Here is a 16,260-nt window from a genome sequence, read left to right on the forward strand (position 1 = left end):
TACCGAGCAAAAAGTTTGATTTTTAGGAAGAAAAGCTAGAATTACAGATGTGTTGGCGCTTTACATGGAGTTATCTCCCCGTGGCGTGTTCAGCAAATTTCACAATGGCTGACTTCAACGTGCTCTCATAAGAACGTGTTTTTCCGCTGTAAAAAAAAAAAAATACTCGATCAAATACGTACAATATAACCTTTTTTTCAATATTTTCATTTTTTAATGTCTTGTCTAAACTGTACAAGTACCCTTTATCTATACTATTAATAAAATTCTAAATGTTTATTTATTTATGTGTGTGTGTGCCTATATACCAATAAAACTTTCGAACGGATGCACCAAATTGAAAAATTCTTTTTTTCCCTGAAAGGTAGGCTCTCTCTACCATGCTAGAAAGCTACTAATGCCCGAAAGTATCATGTACCTCTATAAGGCCACTATTCGCCCATGTATGGAGTATTGTTGTCATATTTGGGCTGGTGCATCTGCCACTAGTCTCTCGCTCCTAGACAAGGTCCAAAAGAGAGTCTCCAACCTGATAGGTCCTGAACTGTCATCTAAGCTTCAGCCTCTGTCCCATCGACGAAATGTTGCATCCCTCTGCCTGTTCTAGAAGTATTTTATGCTCTGATGAACTGCAAGTACTTGTGCCCCCACAATGTAAATACTCTCGACAAACCCGAGAAGCCGCTAAATCCCACCCCTACACAGTAGAGAGCCCTAGATGTATGAGAGCTTTTTACTCCGTTAGTTTCTTTCCCAGAACCGCTAGACTTTGGAATTCATTTCCGGGTCCCTGCTTCCCCAACTGTGCTGACATGCAGAAGTTTAAGTGTAACGTGAACAGACATCTTGCTGCCCAACTCCCTATATAGTATCCTAGTAGCTCATGTCTCTGATAGTAGCCCCCTACACCAAAGTGGCCCTGTCGGTGAGGCATTAGAATACGCCGACTGCCCCCCTGCAGAGGGTAAAAGTCCCTCAATGGGGGTCCTAGATATGACCTTAAACTATATCCAGTGGTGAGGCCCCAGCTTTTGGGCTTTGGGGAGTGTGGAGCCACCCTTTAATTACCATTGCTCCCAGGTCCACTCTGACCCGGAGTGGTAGTACCTGTTAGGGTCCCAACTATGGGTTAAATAGAAACCGACGTGAAAACAACAAATATATTCTATTAGAAAAATTTTTCTTCAAAATCATTGGATTTGGCATTAAATGACTCGAAAAGGGTTGATATGCCGTAAAACAAAAACAACCAATCAACCTACACCAAAGTGGCAATGGGCCTTGTTTGGGGTGAAAATATAATAAAAATAAAATTTTAAAAAAGGTGTGAGTCCCTAGATTGTCCTTATCTATATATGGTTCGTAACGAACAATTCCGAGTCACACAAAAAGCCCGAAATAAGGGTTTTCGGGACGTTTCGTGCAATTGTCAAAAAAGTTACCTGCCCATGTCAATGGAATTTAGCACTGTCTGTATATAGTCGCAGTAACATCTTTTGGCATACGGACAGGCCTTGTGGCGCAATGGATAACACGTCTGACTACGGATCAAAAGATTCCAGGTTCGAATCCTGGCAAATTCGTAATAATTTAATCATTTTATCCATTTACTCATTATCCTTACCCTTAGAGTATTTTTGTTTTTTCGGTGATTTTGTTTTGTGCATATGGGAATTTCCCATACTCCGAGTTCACAAGGTAAGTGTTGATTGTAAGACGATGTTGAGTGTACTTGATGTTGAGTGTACTCGATTTTATGTTTGACTCGGCGTTGTGTGTGCCAACGCGGCGCAGCCACTAGTAGTTAATATGAATCTGTGAAAGCTACTTACTTATAAATTGGAAGAAATAAAAAATTAATTTTAATCGCGCAGGTTAGGCTTGGGTTAGATACATTTTTGTAATTTTATTTATTGTAATTGCTAATTTTGGAATTCTTTGATATAACGAAACAACAACTATGAGGATAAGGATAACTAGGTAGAAATACCCAAAATAAATAGAGGGACATAGTTTTGAAGGCCGCTTTATCATATTTTTTTTTTTTTGTCGTTCTCAGTTCTTGCTTGTATATGAGAAATTAAAGACTAAAGTTAATTTCTAAAAGGAAAAATAAATACTATAACGATGTACGATACGGCACCATTTATAACGTTACCGATACCTCAACAACCACACCGGGTACCGGGGGTCCTTACCCGCATCGGATTCACCCGATATGGCAGGTGTCCCTTGATCGTACCTTGTCTCGTTACAAGTTGGCCTGTTGATCGTCCTTACCCACTGTGTTTTCATGGAGGGGCGCTTTTCCTCTCGATCGAATCATTTTTCTTTCCATGTGGAGGGAGTCTCCGGGTACATCAATCACTCCGCTGATCCTTGCGGCTTGCTGCAAAAATCAAGAGTCCTCACCACAACAAACAGCACTCCGGGTTATAACAGTAACAAACTATTTATTGTTTTCATTACTTCATAACAACTACTGTCTAATTTGAGGCGACTGACTATAGCAGTGAACGATGTAAGACCAGACCAGTAAAGTCACAGAGTTCCCATTAACACAGGCTAGTTCCCATCATAACATCAGACCCTGAAGGGCTCCCAAACTGGGAACGCTTGACTAGCCCAGCCGTTCGGTTTGCTGGCTACGACTCTTCTCTTTAGAATTCCTTTTTCTAAATCCAACCCTTTTTTCCCCACCTCTCCTTAAGAGAGTGGTTACAAACACCTTTCTTTCTTCCTCTTAGAGCTTATCTCTACCAAACGTCAACCCCCATTTGCACTGAGGTGTTTCTACTTATTATCAAATTAGGAGTGAAAAACTGTGTGAAAATGATGTCAGGTAGTTATAGGTTGGTAGGGGGTACTGTTTTTCTCCCAGTTGTGCCTCCGTACATTCTTACCGTGAACGTTTGTCTAATTTTTACCATTTTTTTTCATTTAATTATTTTTCTGGTCCTGCTTTTAAATTAAAATTTTTTTTATTTTTCAAGATTATATAAAAATTATATCACGCCTAAAGTTTCACATTCATTCAAGCGAGGAAAATATTAGAATCATACATATAAAAATTATGCGAAACCTGTAATTCAAAAACAAAAGTAGAAATATTTTTTGCAATTATATTTTTTTTTGTTTGAAAATATTAAATAAACAATGCTTAATTCAATGATGATATCAGTAGTTCGGGAAATTAATTTTCTTCAGAGTTATATCGAATTCATTAAAATGGGCTTCAAGGGCTTTTTTCGTAATGTTCTGGTAAAAAAACTTGCGTTTTTTTAATTGTTATAATTTACGATGCTTTATTTTCAGAAAAAAAGCAAAAGTAAATTCATTCATTTTTTTTTTTTTTACTACTGAAAACCCTAACTTCTGTAAAGGTTTTTTTTTTGTTTAAACAAAATAATACATTTCCACTAAGATTTAAGTAAAAATAATGGATTCAATATATTCCATGATCATTATTTGATAAATACTGAAAATTTCATTAAAATTGGTTAATTTCCTGATTTTTGGTGAATTTTTAAGTAAAGGGAGGGGTTGGGGTTGTATTACTATACACATAGATTTGAAAAAGTTGTCAAATAACAAATATATATAAATAAGTTACAGATTTGTATTACTATACACATAGATTCGAAAAAGTTGTCAAATAACAAATATATAACAAATAAATATTACCAAAGGCAAGATAAGTTACAGGTTTGTATTACTATACACAGAGATTGTAAAAAGTTGTCAAATAACAAATATATAACAAATAAATATTACCAAAGGCAAGATAAGTTACAGGTTTGTATTACTATACACATAGATTCGAAAAAGTTGTCAAATAACAAATATATAACAAATAAATATTACCAAAGGCAAGATAAGTTACAGGTTTGTATTACTATACACAGAGATTCGAAAAAGTTGTCAAATAACAAATATATAACAAATAAATATTACCAAAGGCAAGATAAGTTACAGATTTGTATTACTATACACAGAGATTCGAAAAAGTTGTCAAATAACAAATATATAACAAATAAATATTACCAAAGGCAAGATAAGTTACAGGTTTGTATTACTATACACATAGATTCGAAAAAGTTGTCAAATAACAAATATATAACAAATAAATATTACCAAAGGCAAGATAAGTTACAGGTTTGTATTACTATACACAGAGATTGTAAAAAGTTGTCAAATAACAAATATATAACAAATAAATATTACCAAAGGCAAGATAAGTTACAGATTTGTATTACTATACACAGAGATTCGAAAAAGTTGTCAAATAACAAATATATAACAAATAAATATTACCAAAGGCAAGATAAGTTACAGGTTTGTATTACTATACACAGAGATTGTAAAAAGTTGTCAAATAACAAATATATAACAAATAAATATTACCAAAGGCAAGATAAGTTACAGGTTTGTATTACTATACACAGAGATTCGAAAAAGTTGTCAAATAACAAATATATAACAAATAAATATTACCAAAGGCAAGATAAGTTACAGGTTTGTATTACTATACACATAGATTCGAAAAAGTTGTCAAATAACAAATATATAACAAATAAATATTACCAAAGGCAAGATAAGTTACAGGTTTGTATTACTATACGCATAGATTCGAAAAAGTTGTCAAATAACAAATATATAACAAATAAATATTACCAAAGGCAAGATAAGTTACAGGTTTGTATTACTATACACAGAGATTCAAAAAAGTTGTCAAATAACAAATATATAACAAATAAATATTACCAAAGGCAAGATAAGTTACAGGTTTGTATTACTATACACAGAGATTGTAAAAAGTTGTCAAATAACAAATATATAACAAATAAATATTACCAAAGGCAAGATAAGTTACAGGTTTGTATTACTATATGCATAGATTCGAAAAAGTTGTCAAATAACAAATATATAACAAATAAATATTACCAAAGGCAAGATAAGTTACAGGTTTGTATTACTATATGCATAGATTCGAAAAAGTTGTCACATAACAAATATATAACAAATAAATATTACCAAAGGCAAGATAAGTTACAGGTTTGTATTACTATACACAGAGATTGTAAAAAGTTGTCAAATAACAAATATATAACAAATAAATATTACCAAAGGCAAGATAAGTTACAGGTTTGTATTACTATACACAGAGATTCGAAAAAGTTGTCAAATAACAAATATATAACAAATAAATATTAATGTTCCTGAAAAAATTAATTTTTCTGTTTTTTATTGTTACAATTTACAATTCTTTATTTTCATAAAAAACCCAAAAAATAAATTGTTTTTTTTTAACTACTGAAAATCATAAATTTTAGTAAAGGTGTCTGTTGTTTAAACAAAATAATGCATTTCAACTAATATTTAAATAATAATAATGGGTTCATTGTATTCTGTAATCATTATTTGATAAATACTGAAAATTTAATTAAAATTGTTTAATTTCTTGATTTTTTTTTTGTGAATTTTTAAGTAAAGGGAGGGGTCAAAATGTTTATACATTTTGAACATCGACATTCATTTTGTACGTACCTATAGATAAGTTTTCAAAAAAATGAATATGCAAATTATAATGTATCGTCTCAAAGGATTCCAAAAAATAAAAATATAAATAAAAATAAAATAGAAATAGAAATGAAAATAAAAATATAAATATAAATAAAAATAAAAAAATATAAATAAAAATAAAATACAAATATAAATAAAAATAAAAAATATAAATAAAAATATTAATAAAAATAAAAATAAAAAATATAAATGAAAATAAAAAATATAAATAAAAAACATAAATAAAAATATAAATAAAAATATAAATAAAAATAAAATATAAATATAAATGAAAATAAAAAATATAAATAAAAATATAAATAAAAATAAAAAATATAAATAAAAATAAAAACATAAATAAATAAAAACATAAATAAAAATAAAAAATATAAATAAAATAAAAAATATAAATAAAAAATAAAAATAAAAAATATAAATAAAATATAAATTAAAAAAATATATATAAATAATATAAATAAAAATAAAAACTTAAATAAAAATATAAATAAAAATAAAAACATAAATAAAAAATATAAATAAAAATATAAATGAAAATAAAAACAAATAAAAATATAAATAAAATAAATAAAAATATAAATGAAAAAATACATATAAATAATATAAATAAAAATAAAAAATATAAATAAAAATAAAAGCATAAATGAAAACTTAAATATAAATAAAAATAAAAGCATAAATGAAAAAAAAATATTAATAAAAATATAAATAAAAACAAATAAAAATATAAATAAAATAAAAAATATAAATAAAAATAAAAAATATAAATAAAAATAAAAACTTAAATTAAAATATAAATGAACATAAAAACATAAATAAAAATAAAAACTTAAATTAAAATATAAATGAACATAAAAACATAAATAAAAATAAAAAATATTAATAAAAATATAAATAAAAATAAAAATTTAAATTAAAATATAAATGAACATAAAAACATAAATAAAAATAAAAAATATAAATAAAAATAAAAACATAAATGAAAAAAAAAAATGAAAGAAAAAAATAACATTCCGTACAGACCTGGCAGCGGAAGACCAGATAAGAACAAAAAATTGAATTTATAAAATCATAAAATCCAACCTTGATCGCCCTCCAAGACCTGTGCCACAGTGGATAGAGACGTTGAGCCTCTACGGCTCTACGTGAGCATGGTCTGAAGACAGCGGTTTAAATCCTACCCAAAGCAGGCCAGAGGATTAGTTGGCCAATACATGGTGAGACAACAACAACTAGTCTGGATCAGGAACGAGAACTTAGATGTTAGGGTGGTCTAGAGTCCTCGTCTTGGTCTGAGCTGATTGGCTTGACGTCAGGAACTGGAGGCTAGACGTTAGGATGGTTTAGCGTCTTGACCTGGTCTGGATCGGTCAGGAACCGGGGATCTAGACACTGGAGCGGTCTAGGAATGGCGTCCAGGACTGGAACAGAGGAGCAGCAGACTGCAAAGCAGAACCAGGCTGCACCAGACAAAGGCTGAGTGCTGCAGGCAAGAGGTGCAGGGAGTTGAAGGCTGCAGGCAGAAGGTGCAGGAAGCTGAAGGATGCAGGCTCGTTGGAAGTTGCAGGAGGCCGAGGCTGCAGGCTCGCTGGAAGTTGGGTACCAAATGTAGTGGCGATGCATATGGACTGTCTGAGGGACGGATGGTGTTGTCCACCAACATCTCTTTGAAAGCCTTCTTGGCATATGCCAACTTGTGTGGAGAGTGTCGTCGTGGCCGTGCGAATGCTGGTTATCCAGTGGGTTTTATGTGGTGCTGGGTCTGATGTTCTCCTGCGTCGGTACACTTAATAGGCTGAGTGATGTACCGGCGCAGGATTTCCGCATAGTGTGGGTCGTGTTGTGTTGCTACGCTAATCCCGGTTGTGTTCCAACTTGATGGGATCTCTGTAACCTTGAGAGATGTGGTGTTGTCGGATAGGGTCCTCGTCTTCAGTCAAGTTGTAGTGTGCCAGGAAGTCAGCACCGAACAAGGGGTTCTTGACATTCGCTGAACGACCACTTGAAGTCACGCCTGAGGTTAATGTTTAGTGTTAATTCTTGGTTCCCATAGGTTTCTATAATGGAACCGTTTGCTGCCCAAAGTTGAAATAGGGTGGGTCTTAGGGTTGACTTGTTGGTGGGTGGTATAACGCTGATGGCTGCACCGGTGTTAACTAAGAATCTTAGGCCATTGTTATGGTCCCACACATAAAAAAAATGACTGTGCATGTGTGTACCAGCAGGGGTCGTCGCCGCTGCCTGCTGGTTTACTTGTGTCCCTGTGTCCTTTGGTGTGTGCAGGGAGGGTGACACTTGCGGGCTTGGTCCCCGAAACAGTGGTACCTACCAGCATTCATTAGGGTTATAGCTCCGTCTCTGACTCGAACTGAGGGTACGGCTTCTATAACGTGTGTGGGGCTGGGCTTCAACCACACCCATGGGCGTCTGGTCTTCGTCGCCTCTGGAGTAAGGCGAGTTTCAGTTCTTGGAGTTCGACTCTCATTGGAGCCATCTCCTCTTCAAAGTGCCGTGCAAGATTTTGTGGGCTGTTGTCACCTTGGTGGTCTCTTCGGTGGGTCCTTTCAACTTGATGGACTCTTTCATGGGTGTCGTCCACTTGGTCCACTCGTTCGTGGCTGTTATCCACTTGGTGGACTCTTTCGTGGCCCCAGGAATAAACCTTGTCTGCTGAATCGGCCAACACTTCCAGGGGAGTTTCTATAGGTACCAGAGCCAGGACTTGTGTGATGTTTGAGGGCAACTGATTCATCCATAGGCCTCAGAGGATAGGCTCGGCCATGGTGTTGTTTCTGAGGTGACTCTTCATAAGCCGCAAGAGCTGGGATGGAGTTCTGTCACCCAGAGACGCATGAGAGAATAGGTCTCTGATGAGGTCTTCATCTGAGCGGCCTGTCCGCTTGAGGATGGCATCTTTGAGGTGGGTGTACGGGAGATGTTCGGGTGTGTTCATTAGGATGTCCTCCACTTCTTCCACGACGGTTGCAGGTAGAGCCTGTACCACTGAGGCATATTTGGTGTCCTGGCGTGTGATTCTCCTGGATGCGAAAATCGCCTCAAGTTGAATAAACCAACTCCTGGTGTACACTGGATTACATGGCAGTAGTTGGATGAAGCGAGCTGATAAGTTGATTTCAGGTTCTTCGGTGCCTTCCACCTTCTTCTCCGCCAGCCATTTGCCCGTGTCGAATATCACGTCAGGGTCACCACTTGTAGCGGGAACGTTTTTTCTGCCCGTGTCTACCTTGTTAGTTGTTGGGTCGATTGTCTCCGGACAAACGGTCCCGCAACACTGTAAAAACGAAACTACTTGATCAAATTAAATTAAAAAAATTTTTTCCGGAGGACTTCGTTCCATAACGTATATGTACAATATAACCTTTTTTGATATTATTATTTTTTAATGTCTTGATTAAACTGTATAAGTACAGTATTATTTTTTATTCAAGAAAAGGTACTTGTTTAGTTAATGAAGACATTAAAAAATGAAAATATTGAACAAAAAAATTATATTACGTTTCTGTATTTTTGAGATGAGGATTCAGCGCTTTAAACTGAGTTATCTCTCTGTGGCGTGTTAAAAAAATTCCAAGATGGCTGACTTCAACACGCTCTCATAAAAACGTGTTTTTCCGCTGTAAAAAAAAAAAAAAACTACTTGATCAAATTAAGTGAATATTTTTTTCGGAGATCTTCAGTTCATAACGGATACGTACAATATAACCTTTTTCCGATATTTTCATTTTTTTTAATCTCTTGATTAAACTGTACAAGTATCAAAAATACTGTTTGATCAAATTACGTGATTTTTTTTTGGAATATTTCATTTTCCTTCCTTTGCTAGTACTTACAGGTTTTTCGGCACTTGTACAGTTTAGTCAAGACATTAAAAAATTAAAATATCGAAAAAAAAGTTATATTGTACGTATCTGTTATGAAATTAAGTTCTAAAAAAAAAAAAAAAAAATCACTTAATTTCATCAAGTAGTTTTTTTTTTTTTACAGCGAAAAAACAATTTGTTATGATACTGAGCAAAAGGTTCAATTTTTAGCAAGAAAAGCTAGAACTGAAGATGGGGAGGGAGTATCGGCGCTTTACATTGAGTTATCTTCCCGTGGCATGTTCGGCAAATTTCACAATGGCTGACTTCAACGCGCTCTCATAAAAACGTGTTTTTCCGCTGTAAAAAAAAAAACTACCTGAAATAAAAAAAATTTTTTTCGGAGATCTTCAGTCCAAAACGGATACGTACAGTATAACCTTTTTTCGATATTTTCATTCTTTTTTTTTTTTTTTTTTTTTTTTTGATTAAACTGTACATTAATACCAAAAATATCAAATTACGTGATTTTTCTGGAATATTTCATCTTCCTTCCTTACGTATACATTTTCCTGTATTTTTTAAAACTTTTAATTGCCGCCCTAAGTGCCAATCTGAATAAGCACCGTAATTTATTTGCCATTGTTGTATTTTCATCTGTGTACGACTCTTTATATTACGAAACTCGTGGTTTGTGTCTCATCTTAATTGTAAGAAGACAAGCCAATCCATCGATCGATCCCTGTAACATTATGGTCTTTTTTTACAGACGGGACTAATTCTGGTCTTACACCGTTTTTCATGTTTTTTGTTCGATATCCATTCTTATTCTTTCGTATCGACGCACATTTAAAAAAAAAAAAAAATATTTTAATGAAATTTAACTTTTAAAGAAAATATTAATGCCCGCCCTGGAAAATCTATTTAAATTGTGATTTCTTTTTTTAATCCCTTTTAATTTTATTTTGGAAAAAAAAAAAAAAGGTAAGCTGTTAATATTTATTTAATTTTGTTTTATTTTTAAAATTTGAATCGAGTAAAAAAAAATATATATAGGGACCTTTGTAATATTTCAGTTATGGTTAAGATTTGCATTTCCTTGTTTACAAAAGTGGTACGTCTACAGTTTAAATCCCGTTTTTTCCGTGAGTCTCGCTCGGCAACGCCCGGCAAACGACGAAAACTGCCGGGTTTTACCGAGCGAACGGCAGTTCATATATATATATATATATATAAATTCAATTAATTGATCAAGTATTTTTTTTTCTTACAGCGAAAAAAAACAATTTTTATGATACCGAGCCAAAGGGTCGATTTTTAGGAAGAAACCCTAGTAATAAAGATGGGGAGGGAGTCTCGGCGCACTACCATTGAGTTATCTCCCCGTGGCGTGTTAAAAATTTCCATAATGGCTGACTTCAACGTGCTCTCATAAAAATGTGTTTTTCTGCTGTAAAAAGAAACTATTCGATCAAATTAAATAAAATTTTTGGTGCTAATGCAGAGAAAACCGTATTTCCACGTTTAATTAAAGTTTTATGATATGTTTTTTTTATTCAATTGTAAGGTTGAAGTACAGAATAGATACAAAACACCCTCCCCTCCCCATGTTAAGAATGGCTTTTTAAATAATAACGCTATTATTTCAGCACGGATCACTCTCTGCATGAGTACCCAATTTTTTTTTTCAGAGATCTTCAGTCCAGAACGGATGCGTACAATATAACCTTTTTTCGATATTTTTATTTTTTAATGTCTTGATTAAACCGTACAAGTACCAGAAAATTAAATAAATAAAATAAACGGTATTATTTTAGAAAAAGCGTGACATCGAACTAGTAGAAAAATATTTTTTTCTTGTAGATTTCGGTATGCTTGAAAAGAATATGATGACCGTTTCCATTGCAAATTAATCGTTTGCGTGGTATCAATCCTTGAACCTGGGACTATATTCTGCTATTTCACTGCCTTCGTTTATGCTATGTGCGGTAGAATTTTCTTCCATGACTTGTCACATCGCGGAGGAATCTTAAGCGGACATTTTAAATATCAGGAAAGTTTTTTAGAAATGTTGTTTATTTTTTTTTCGTGTGTGTGCTACGTAGTTTTTAGAGCGGTTTACAAAAACATGTTTTTCGTTTTTTTTTGTTTTTTTTGGGGGGGGTGTTCAATTATAGAACTTGTATAACTTAACAGATGCTTCTGCAGTTTAATTAACCGTGTTTCCGTAAGTAATGCGCCATACTGTTTAATATGTCACAAAAATTCTGTTTACAGTGGCGGAGCGGTGTTGGGCGGTCTGTTATACACGTTCTATTAAAAAACAAAAACAAAAACAAACGTTCTTGTTATCTCAATGAATTCTAATTAAAAATGGGATCACTTGTTGAATATTTCAGTGATTTTTGCTTGATATTAACAAAAAAAAAATGTTAAATAAAATTAATATTTGGTTAAATTCATGTTCAACACCTCAATTTAGTAGCATTTGTCTTGAATTGGAAGGCATGTTTGATTTCAGAAGAGTTTCCAATGGGTAGTTATTCTATATGAGTCCTAAAGATAGAGAATTTTTAGTGGCAGCTGTTCTATACACGTTCTGGAGTTTATAATTTTGTAGCCAAAGAGCAAAACATTCTGCTTGAACAGACCTAGCCCTGTGCAAAGGTCAGAATTTCCCAACGTCCCTTTATATATACGACAGGGTAGGTTAGACTCCTCTGCACGATCACATGTTTCTGCTACCGTGATCGGTGATCACCTGACCAGTTCAAATAAATGTTCGAGTGAGTACACACCGGCGTGGTTCTCTATTTTGCACAGGGCTAGGTCTGTTCAACATCTCGGATTCTTAGAGGCACTTACAATAAACTGTTGCAGACCTGTTCTTTGCAAACAGATGGACCACAAGGCGCCACCAGGTTAATTTCTACGCTGTGTGTGTTTTTTTTTTGTTTTTTTTTTCCCCTCATAGAAATTACTTCATGCCAACATTACTTCATTGAAGACAGTCAGCGAAAAGTACTTCAAGTTTCTTCACCATTCCCCCTTTTCTTTTTCTTTCTCCCCCTTTTAGTCGATCTTCCTTTTCAATTTATTTTTCTTACTTTTAGTCGGTCCTGTTTCTTTTTACATCATAGTCGATCTTTTTTTATAAGGTTTAAAAAAAAAAAAAAAATGCCCCACTTCGCTTTTAAAATATAGATTTATGTAAAATATATTTTTCTAAGTGCAAAGTATTAAAAAATGGAAGTACCCTATCAATGTGAACAACATTTTTTTCAAAACTTGAAACAAACTAAGTACAATTTGACAACAACCTTGACTGATAGCCATTTTTATATCTTGTTCTTTGCATAGACCTGACTGAAACTAAATATTGAAACGTTCTCAGTAAATAAACCCTTTAATTTGTTAGTTGTTGATGATAGCTTTATACTGCTGCGATGTATAAATAAACTAGCCTGGATGTTTGAAGGTGTGTGTTGAGCAAAAAAAAAAACCCCCAAAAAAGTGATAGCTGCAGGCAGGCTCAAACCTATGACAAAAAGATGGAAAAGAAAATGAAGGAAAATCTGACGTCTTATAGTTATTCCATGATGCAAACGGAAGTTCGGAACGTTAAAATTAGGCAAAGTCAATCTAACCAATACGATGACTTGCAAAAATGGCTTGCAAATCAACAACCTTTCCTTGTAGAAAACTGCCTATCTGAGAGTGAAGGAATTAATATTTTGGGCCAATTTTTTTATATTTGTTGTCCGAGACATTGAGCTTCAAAATGACACGTCTCATGAAAATCCGTCGCTTCTGACGAAAGTTTTAGGCCGATATCCATACATACATACATACATACATACATGATGATTTCAACGTCTTGTCAGACGAGTGCCACTCCCTCAGACACTTAATGTCCATGAGCCCAAAAATGACTTTTTTTTTTTTTTTTTAGTCCTACTGGTGAAATCACATGCTCAAGCAGGCATGATACTGAAGACGGTCATTGAGATCAATTATTACATGCTTCCCGCATTTAAAGCCTCTATGCGTCACAACTTTGTCATCGCCACAGGACCATTTTTATACACAAATGCCTAAGGGAGTATCTATACAGATGATATTACAGAGTCTTAGCTTTGTACGACAGCTAAGTCTCTCTCTCAGTTCAAAATGTTGAGATCCAGCAACAAGCAAGAGCAAGATAGCCAGCAACAAGTAAAACTGCAAACCAGCTTAATGCGGGTACTGGTCTCATACATACATACATACATACATACGTACATTTAAACAGACAGCTGAGATTTATATTATAGATTATTCTAACAATGTTTTTTAGTTAAAAAAGACAGCTGGGTCCGCAAATATCTATTTATTTAGCTTGCATGATTAAAAACTAAATTTTTAAACTTTTTACTTATTTATTTATTATTTTTTCCTTGGGAGTCACCACTTATCAAGGCCCGAAAACCACTCGAGGATAAGGGTTAATGAATGTTATAATCATAAGTTGTGTAATTTGCATAGAATTTGTTTACATTGGATTTGGAGGCTTCCATGTTGTATTCAACCGGGAAGCAGGCCAGCGGAATAGTGTTTTACAAGTGGGCAGTTCTGAAGAAAGGAGCTTTGTTCATGGAATCTGCATTTAGATTTTAGGGGTAGGACTAGTATCTTCAATTGATAACAGTATGTTCCGAGCCCGCCGCTTTATTCTTACTTTAGATTTTTTTTTGTGCCCATGTCGTGTGTCCACAGCTGAATGATCTTGGAGATTTATAACTTGCTCTGATGTCCAGTCGTTCACTTGGATTTTTTGTTTGTTTTTTACACAGGAATCACCACTTATGAAGGCCTGGGGGCCACTCGAGGATAAGGGCTAATTGGGTATACATTAGTCAATGTGATTATAGCATAGTAAACATCAGTAGTAGGAATTTTGTAAATTAAATTACTTAGGGGAACGCTTCATCAAAAATTTGTTTACATTGGACTTGAAGACAATCAGATTGTAGTCAGGAGTTCCACAGGCATGCAGCTCTAAGAAAGAAGCTTTTTTCATGGAATTTACATTTAGGTTTAGGCTCAGATAAAGAGTGTGGGGAATTATTGATAGTGGTTTTGCCTAGACGAGTGTTTTTCGTGAAAGTTTGGCACTGGGAGACCATAGATTGAAGCTCAGACGAGCATTTGCCATGAAAATAATGATAAAACAGAGACAAGCTCGCAACATCTCTTCTGTGGGAAAAAGGTTGCAGGGAAGAGAAAAGGGCATCATTTACTAAGCTACAAAGTCTATTTTGAACTCTGTCAAGGCAGGATAAGCTGCTTCTAGTAGCTCCTGCCCAAATATGGCAACAGTACTCCATCTTTGACCATACCTGGCTTGTATATAGGTAGGGTTTTACTGGTTAATCACATTTGTTATAGTGTTGGGCTGATTAATTGGAACTGGCAATCAAAAAAATCAGAACTTTTCGGGGTGTAGGAATCAGAAAAATTTCTGCCTATTTTCTGATACTAGAAATGTTTCTTTTAATTGTCCGTTTTTATTTAATTTTGTTTGAAGCAGAATCTTCCACTGTTGGTAATGATAGAATAAGATATATTTATTGATTTTTAACAACTGATTAAAATTAAAAACTATTTATTTCCTCCAATTTATAAAAAGTTGTCTGCTTTTCATTGGCTAATTGCATTTCTTGTCACCTTTTGATTGGTTGATCACAAAATGTTTAGCTTTGAGGAAATCGCTTCTGTTTTTTTTTTGTTTTTTTTTACATAGGCATCACCACATTATCAAGGCCCAGAGGCCACTCAAGGATAAGGGTTAAAGAGTGTACAGTAGAAATTGGACAATATAGTAATCATTAATAATGAAAATTTGGTAAATTTGATAACTTATATGGAACGGCTCATCAAGAACTTATTTGCTTTAGACTTGAACACAACCATATTGTAGTCAGCCGGAAAGCAGGAAAATTCATTAGGAAAATATTATGGAAACCAAAGCCAATCATAGAATTTTCGGATTCATATGATACTAGCCTGGGTGCCCAGCGTTGCCCGTGTGTTTGGAGGTGTGTGTTGAGCAAAAAAGAAAAAAAGAATTGTAGTAGGCAAGCAGGCTCGAACCCATGACCCAAAATCAGAAAAGAAAGTGGTGTGTGTAAGAGTGTTGGTTGAGCAAAAAGACAAAAAGAAAATTATGAGCGCAAAAAAAAAGGAGTTGTAAGCGGGCTTGCACCCCTAACGCGCCAGAGGAAAACGAAGTGAAAAAAACAAACTGTCTTACTGATGTGTGGTTGTGACATCATGGGCGGTCGAAATAACGCCTTTTATGCAACATCGTGAACGTGAGGGTTGAATGACTTGCAAAAAATATTAGCAAAAAAAAAAGCGAACCTCTCTGTAGAAAACTGCCCAGTTGAGGGTGAAGGAATTAATGTTTTTAGCCAATTTTTCAATATTTGTTGTCCGAAGGGTCGAGCTTCAAAATGATACTAATCTTGTGAAAATCTATCGCCTCTATCGAAAGTTATAGGCATACATACATACACACATACATACATACACACATACATACATACATACATTTAAACAGACATGTGAGATTTATATTATAGATAATGATTATGGTTCAACACACAGTTTTCTTATTCGCCAAAACCCGTGAGAAACAAACCTCTGCTCAGTCGCTCCAGATTTACTGGGTTAGTTATATGACTCCTTGTTTTCTATATTTCACTGGTTGCATGCAGACATAACAGAGGTCTTGCTTCCAAAGCATCTTTTGCGTTGAAAGCAATTGAAATAGTGATTTCTGTGAGCAATGGCGGCTGCAAATTCAGAGGTATACCAC

Source organism: Euprymna scolopes, chromosome 40, assembly GCF_053919585.1.
Source record: "Euprymna scolopes isolate OS-2025 chromosome 40, ASM5391958v1, whole genome shotgun sequence".
NCBI classification, from domain to species: Eukaryota; Metazoa; Mollusca; class Cephalopoda; order Sepiida; family Sepiolidae; genus Euprymna; species Euprymna scolopes.